At 40.2% G+C, this 6,918-nt stretch overlaps 1 long non-coding RNA gene across 1 annotated transcript; it reads right to left on the bottom strand.

Moving 5' to 3' along the window:
* Positions 1–5,443: 5,443 nt before the first annotated feature.
* LOC113145801 (uncharacterized) lies at positions 5,444–6,676 on the bottom strand. Its single transcript, XR_003297277.2, has 2 exons — positions 6,515–6,676; positions 5,444–5,814 (listed from the first exon to the last, which is right to left on the bottom strand). It is a non-coding gene; the product is annotated as an uncharacterized LOC113145801 (long non-coding RNA).
* Positions 6,677–6,918: the final 242 nt, after the last annotated feature.

The raw sequence follows: 6,918 nt of genomic DNA, 5'->3' as shown, positions 1-6,918 counted from the left end.
GTAAGTATATTTAGTTTAATTGGTTACCCTGCTGGCAGTGTCGTTTAACTTTGCCAACACCTACTGAAGTGAATTGATTGACAGCACAAAATGAATGTACTGTGCTATATGCTGGATTAGCAGTATTACTTTTTGGCTGGAGACTTATAGGTAAATCTTCGGAGACTGAAAATTATGGCCTCATTTGTCAGAGCTGTTTTTAGTATTTAAAATAAAGAAAAACAAACTAGCAAAGTAAATCTTGATGTTAAACTGCCTTACTGGCTATTTTTCTCTCCTCCCAGTCAAAAACTGCTGTCAGGAATAAAAGAATGCTGCAGCAATTAAAGTAATTTGTTTCATCTTACTTTGATGGCATTTAGACAATCATTAATTTGTTCAGTTTCATTAACCTTCAGTCCTAGAATCAACATTTTCTACTTAGCTCTGACAAAAGTTACATTTCCTCAATAAACATTTAATTAAGTGCTCATTTACTGAATTTTTTCAATAAATATGTAGTGTGTATTTCACAGTTGCATCGATGAGAGAATGACAAGCAATTCCACATTGTCTCTTTTATCAGCCCTTCAATTGCAACTCCTTATGATGTACATTATTACTATGATAATTTAACCTGTTGTTTACACAGTTGTAGATCACTATAATTCAGCATGTAGCTAGAAATGATATATTAACATGGTGTTAAAAACAACACTATACTCAATGTAGACAGCATTACACACATCCAAACAGCATCATGCCAAACTCTAACAGCCCTGTATTGAAAAGACAAAGTTATGCTCTCTGTTATGCCTTTAGAAGGCATTACAGAGAGCAAATTACACTAAATGGAATAAACAGGTCTTTTGTTGTTGGTAGTAAGATCTATGTAATATAGGTTGGATGCAATGTCCTTTTTCAACTTTGAATGCATTCTCTGGACACAGGACACAGTCACCAGGATACACGGAAGTTTTCTAAGTGCAGACTCTCAATTGGTAAATTTTCTTCCATGCTTTTGAGGAAATTGGGATGTTGTCTTTGAAATTTCAGAGGATCCTCACATCTTGGAAAAGGGTACTGTTCATTATGTCATGACATTCAGCATCATTGTCTATTGCTGCCTTTGCTTGAACATCTTAGTTTTTACACTTCCTAGGCTCAAAGAAGTAAGCCAGCATAATGTTGTAGAGCTGAGATGAAAAGTGCAGACCTGAACTGATTCTACAACAGAATTACAGCACTGGAGTCTTCGCTAATTATAGACCAATATCCAACCTACCATTTATTTCTAAAATCCTTGAAAAAGCTGTTGCTAAGCAGCTATCAGACCACTTACATAGAAATGAACTATTTGAAGATTTTCTATCAGGATTTAGAGCACATCATAGTACAGAAACAGCACTGGAACCAGCTCCCAGTCTGGGTTCAGGAGACAGACCCCCTCTTCACTTTTAAGGCTGGACTTAAAACTTTCCTTTTTGACAAAGCTTATAGTTAGGGCTGGCTCAGGGATCTGGTTCTTCTCTTTCTTTTAGCTTTAATTCTTACTTAGTTTACCAGTTATACCAGAGCTATTTTCCAAATGTAGTTATATATGTATATTAAAGTCACATTTTGTAACTTTTGGTAATTGACTTATTTGGGTATCTCACTGGATTAACACCACAACAGCCATGGTCTTATGACCCACCTACCTGCAAACCTGCAAATTCACCTACCTTCAAACCTCAGTAGCGCAGAGAAACAGACACTGAGACAACCCTTTGGTGATCATAATAGACGACCAGAGAGCCCCTTAGATGTAACATAGCAGCTCGACCAGCCATGAAATCCATGGGTACCGTCAGCACCAAATATTAGCAACAGTAGACACAGTTCTCTTTCCTCTTTCTCAACCACTGGTTTCGTTTCTCTGGACCTTGTTGGCCACATGGGCACCTGCTAAGAAATAATTCTCTAACCTATAGCTCCGCCCATATATTCCTTAAAGTTCAAAGTCAAAATCAAAGTCTGCTTTATTGTCAATTCTGCCACATGTAGATGTTATGTTTGTAGAGAAACAGGACCCAAGTCCAGATAAGGTGCAAAACAAAAGATTTATTAAATAACAGAAGGTTGCTGGTAGTGACCAGGAGTCGAGTTTGGATTCTCGCCCGAGGTCGCGGCCAGGGGAGGAAAACTCTGTGCTGAAGAGAGAAGAAGATATCCATCGATCCATTTTCTGTACCCGCTTATTCCTTAACCACAGTCACGGGTATCTGCTGAATCCTATCCCAGCTCTCTTTTGGGTGAAAGGCAGGGGTACACCCTTGGCAGGTCACCAGTCCATCACAGGGCCACATAGAGACAAACAACCTCACACACTCACACTCACTCCTACGGGCAATTTAGAGTCACCGATCAACTTAACATGCACGTTTTTGGACTGTGGGAGGAAACCGGAGTACCCGGAGAAAACCCACGCATGCACGGGGAGAACATGAAAACTCCACACAGAAAGGCTAGGTTGCGAATCCAGGACCTTCTCGCTGTGAGGGAACAGTGCTAACCACTCAGCCACCGTGCTGCCCAGAAGAAGATATGGTAAGTATTAATCCAAAAAACTAAGAGGACGAATAATTCCGGATTCCACTACCGAGTGGGATAAATAGACTAACTGGCAAATCTACGGAGACCCAGGCACTTTATCCATGCAGGAGGTAATTAGGCGCAGGTGTTGCTCATCCGCCCGTCCCAGTCTCCTCCCCTGCATCTGGCAATTAGACATACAATGTAGACAAACAACACACATGAGGGACAGGGAAAATAGAAACAACAGGAGTTGGGAGGGCGGTACTGCCGCCTCATGACAGTAGAGTACATACAGAAAATTGAAATTTCATTACTCTAAGACCCTTGGTGCATACAGACTAACTCTAAACACTAAATAAAGCAATGTCAAAATTACAAATGAGGGCATGCAAAATAAACTTAGATAGGATAAAGTAAGAAAAAAACCAAGTACAAATAGCATAAGGCACATAGCAGCAATATATGAACATTTCAGATGTACTGGATGATGCAGAGTTAATCAGTCTTGATATAGTGACTGTGGTGCACAGAGAGCAGTCCAAATTCTGCACAAAGTGACTGGTGCAGCTGGGGGTGTACTGGGGTGTTGGAGGTCAGAGTTTGCGCATGCAAGGGGCAGAAGGGGGAGGAAGGGCCAGCAGTGAATTCAGCTTCCTGACAGCCTGGTAGATGAAGATGTCCTTCAGTCTGCTGGTTCTGGCCTGGAGTCTCTTCCCTGATGGCAGCAGACTGAAGAAGCTGTGTGATGGGTGGGTGGGATCGCCCCACAATGCTCAGCATATGACCAGGTATGTTGTCAGGGCCCAGAGCTTTGTGTGTGTTAATCCTACTGAGTGATTTTTTTCCGGGGAGAGCGTCAACACCAGGTCACCAGCGACAGGTAGAATCTTCTGCACAGGGGTGCTTTGCTCAGGCAAAGAGAGCGAAGAAGTCGTTTAGCTCATTCAACAGGGACGTGGTGCTGTTGAAGGTCTTCAATGGAGGCTTGTAGTCTGTAATGGTCTGTATTCCCCGCCACAGGCTCTGGGTGTCTTTGCTGTCACTGAAACGATGTGCTATCATCCTGGAGTACTGCCATGGAATAGGTTGGGCAGATAAAATAGCCAGCACTTGATAACCATGAACTCCACCAGGGGTGAGCAGTGTTTGCAGGCTACAACAGCATCACAACACCAGGCGTCGTTGCCGTAAACACAGACCGCACTGCCGTGGGTCTTACCTCCCTTGAGGAGAGCTATGTCCACTTGGTAGCATGTTGGCTGGTCAAGCTGAATGGCGCAGTCATTCACATCTTCATAGTACAAACCTGACCTCAATACAACCTTACTATTCAGATCTCAAAAACAAATCACTCTGACTGTCAAGGCTCATCAGCGACTTCACCTTTTGTCACATTAAATCACTAATTAAAATGTTTAACTCATGTCTGAAGCAATAAACTACACAAATTTAGTTCTATTCTCTTGCTTCTTTTGTTTGTGAAAACGAAAGGTCAATGTTGGTAGACTATCATGAACTAAAATCTGAAATTTAAGTTACAGAATATGTTTGATCATTGTCAGCTTATTTTGGTTTCTGTTCCTTACCTCTTTTAAAAGATGACAACAGAAAGTACACATTTGCGTGGATTTTATTGAATTTCATTTATGGACAAAATGAAAATAAGAAAAAAAGAAGAGATTTAGAAATTTCCTCTCCAGTCATGACTGACACAGAAACTTTGCAGAGTGACACTGAGAAACTTTGATGAGATTTGTACAGTGCTCCTGCAGTATCTTACTAAATCAGTTACTAAATCATGAGCTCTGTCTAATAAAAAAATCACAAAGCCCTTTAGTATGAGATAAATTCTTATTTTTATATTGTGGTGTATGACAACAATATCAATTAAAACTAAATAAAATAATCTCTCAGTTTTAAATTTCTGCATATTCAGTACCTTGTTATATTATGTAATTATGAGCAGTCTTTTCTGGGTTATTGTAAATACTTAATGGTGTTTGCATTACACCTGCTTTACTGCACAATAATGAATACTGTGATAATTAAAGTAAGGTCTTCAAGATCACATTTGATTATGCAGCACAATTTTGAAGTGTTTGAAATTGAGAAGGTCACTTAGATTTAAAGATTAGGTGTAATAAATCAATATACAAGGGAGACATCAGTTTATGCCAAGTTTCAGCCACTTAGCTGTGGGTGGGTCTGACTGCATTCTTGCCAGGGGATTTCCAGGAGAGACATTCAGTGTGCCTTGGAGGCCATTTATCTGCTGGCCCAGGGCGTCTGTTCATTGCTGGGTTTTTCTGTTTGTCTTGTCCTCTGACCATTGGCTCTGCTGGATTATTTGGTGGGGTTTTGCTGATGTCGCCACTCGTATACTCACACACAACTGCTGATGCTTTAATTTTGCTGCGCTGTGAGTGTCACTGTAAGGTGAGCTACTATATTTAGCCTTAGTTATCAGTCTTGGATTGTAAAACTCATTCATTCATTATTTGAATTTTCCTTCTGGGATTAATACAGTTATCGATTGATCTATGTCTTCTAATACACTAAAGTAATAGCAGGAGTTTGGATCTTCTGAAGTGCATTTTGACCCTTAAAACACCTCAATTTAAATATAAACTATATGTAGTTCTTAGGGTATTTATGACATGCACAATGTTTTATCTGCAGAAAGATGTACTACAGACTATACCTCATTTCCAAATTATTTTGGGGCGAATTTACTAGAGTTGTATGACAAGTTTGAAAATTCATTAAAAGAAAAGTTACACTTAAATTTATCATTGATTTGCCTGAAGCCAAATATCAGAAAAATAACTGGGGTTTACTGTTAAGATTGTCTGATAACAAAAAGACCCAAAAGTAGACTGACTCAAGGGACAGCTATAATAGTTTTAATTGAAACTCAGGAATTAGCAGATCATCTTGTCCACTCATTCAGAGAAAAAATACACTGACTGTTTTAAGGCCCTTTTTTGTAGAAAGGGCATATGCAAGAAGGCATGCATGCTTATGAATAATCATGTGTTTCACCTAAGAAGACAAAGACCCACATAATGAGCCTTTCAGTCAGAAATGTGGCTGAGGAAATTACTTGCCAGGAATTATATCCTCCGCTGTGTCCAGTTGTTCTTCAAAATGCAGACATTCATCATCTGAGTCGCATTCTTCCTCTGAGGACAAAGTAAACTCTTCATCGCTGTCCAGAACCATCCGAAGTGCTTCTTCACCTGTGTAACGTGCCATGATCTAAATGTGCAGAAAAAGTAAGTAAATTATATGATGAAGCTTGACGTTTTAGGGGCTTAAAGGTAGAACATTTTCTCAAATAGATTTTGTGTCTTTAAAAAGCATTGTGTCAGGCATCTACTCTGGCTGCCTGGCAGGTTGAGTTTTCTTTTGCCTCTGCTTTCTCTGTTCTCCGTCTCTCTGTGTGTCTTGTGTTTGTATGTGTCTTCCTGCGGAAACGTGGCGGTCATCGACCATTAGAGGGACTCCTATTTAACACAGCTCTCTATAACACCACAGCACCAGATCACACTTCTGTCTTTATGACATCACCTTAATATCTTGTGTTCTCAATAAAAGCTTTTTGTCTGCAACCTTGGGTCCACTATTTGGCTATAGCACTGACTCTTTGGCTTGTGCAACTCATTGAAACCAAGTAAAACAGTAGGCTACACCAGAAATGACAAATTGTCACAGACAAATGTTGCAGATAATCAGAGACTGTGTGATCTACATTCAGGAGCTGTGACTGATGAATGTACACTTAACGTTACCTACTGCTTCCTTTGTCCACTATTCTCAATTATTCGGTTACAGAAATGCATGTTTTACAAATACTTCAAATACAAATACTGAATACTTCCACAGGAATGCAAAATCAGCTAAATGTGAAAAAAAATGGACCAGCATCACATTTAACAGGGTCAGTGCTCCCACTGACCGTAATCTGTCTCCAGCAGACAATCACTTTTCCGTACTCTTGGGAACAGTAGCTGTTGGGTTCTTTACCTAAGGACTCACCACTCTTAAGAAAGACAGCAAACGTTTGCTTATTTCTTGCAGCAAGGAGAGTACCGACAGAGCCTGCACTTTACAGCGTCAGTCTCCCACAGCACTCTGTCGGATACTTCCCTGTTACTGCTTTTTATTCACACAAGTTGAATGCACAGACATTACCAACCGAGGGTATTTCCTCAGATAGTTCATTGTGCTGACCTGAGGCATATCTTGGTCGCACACATCCTGCTGTTGTAACATTGTGCTTAACCATCACTTACAACATTGAAGCTTGAGACAATGTGTTTCCTCTTAAGACCTGTAGTGCTTGTACATACTTTTAAACTG

The sequence above is a fragment of the Mastacembelus armatus genome, chromosome 7, assembly GCF_900324485.2.
Source record: "Mastacembelus armatus chromosome 7, fMasArm1.2, whole genome shotgun sequence".
NCBI lineage: Eukaryota > Metazoa > Chordata > Actinopteri > Synbranchiformes > Mastacembelidae > Mastacembelus > Mastacembelus armatus.
This window is presented reverse-complemented; position numbering and strand designations above follow the sequence as displayed.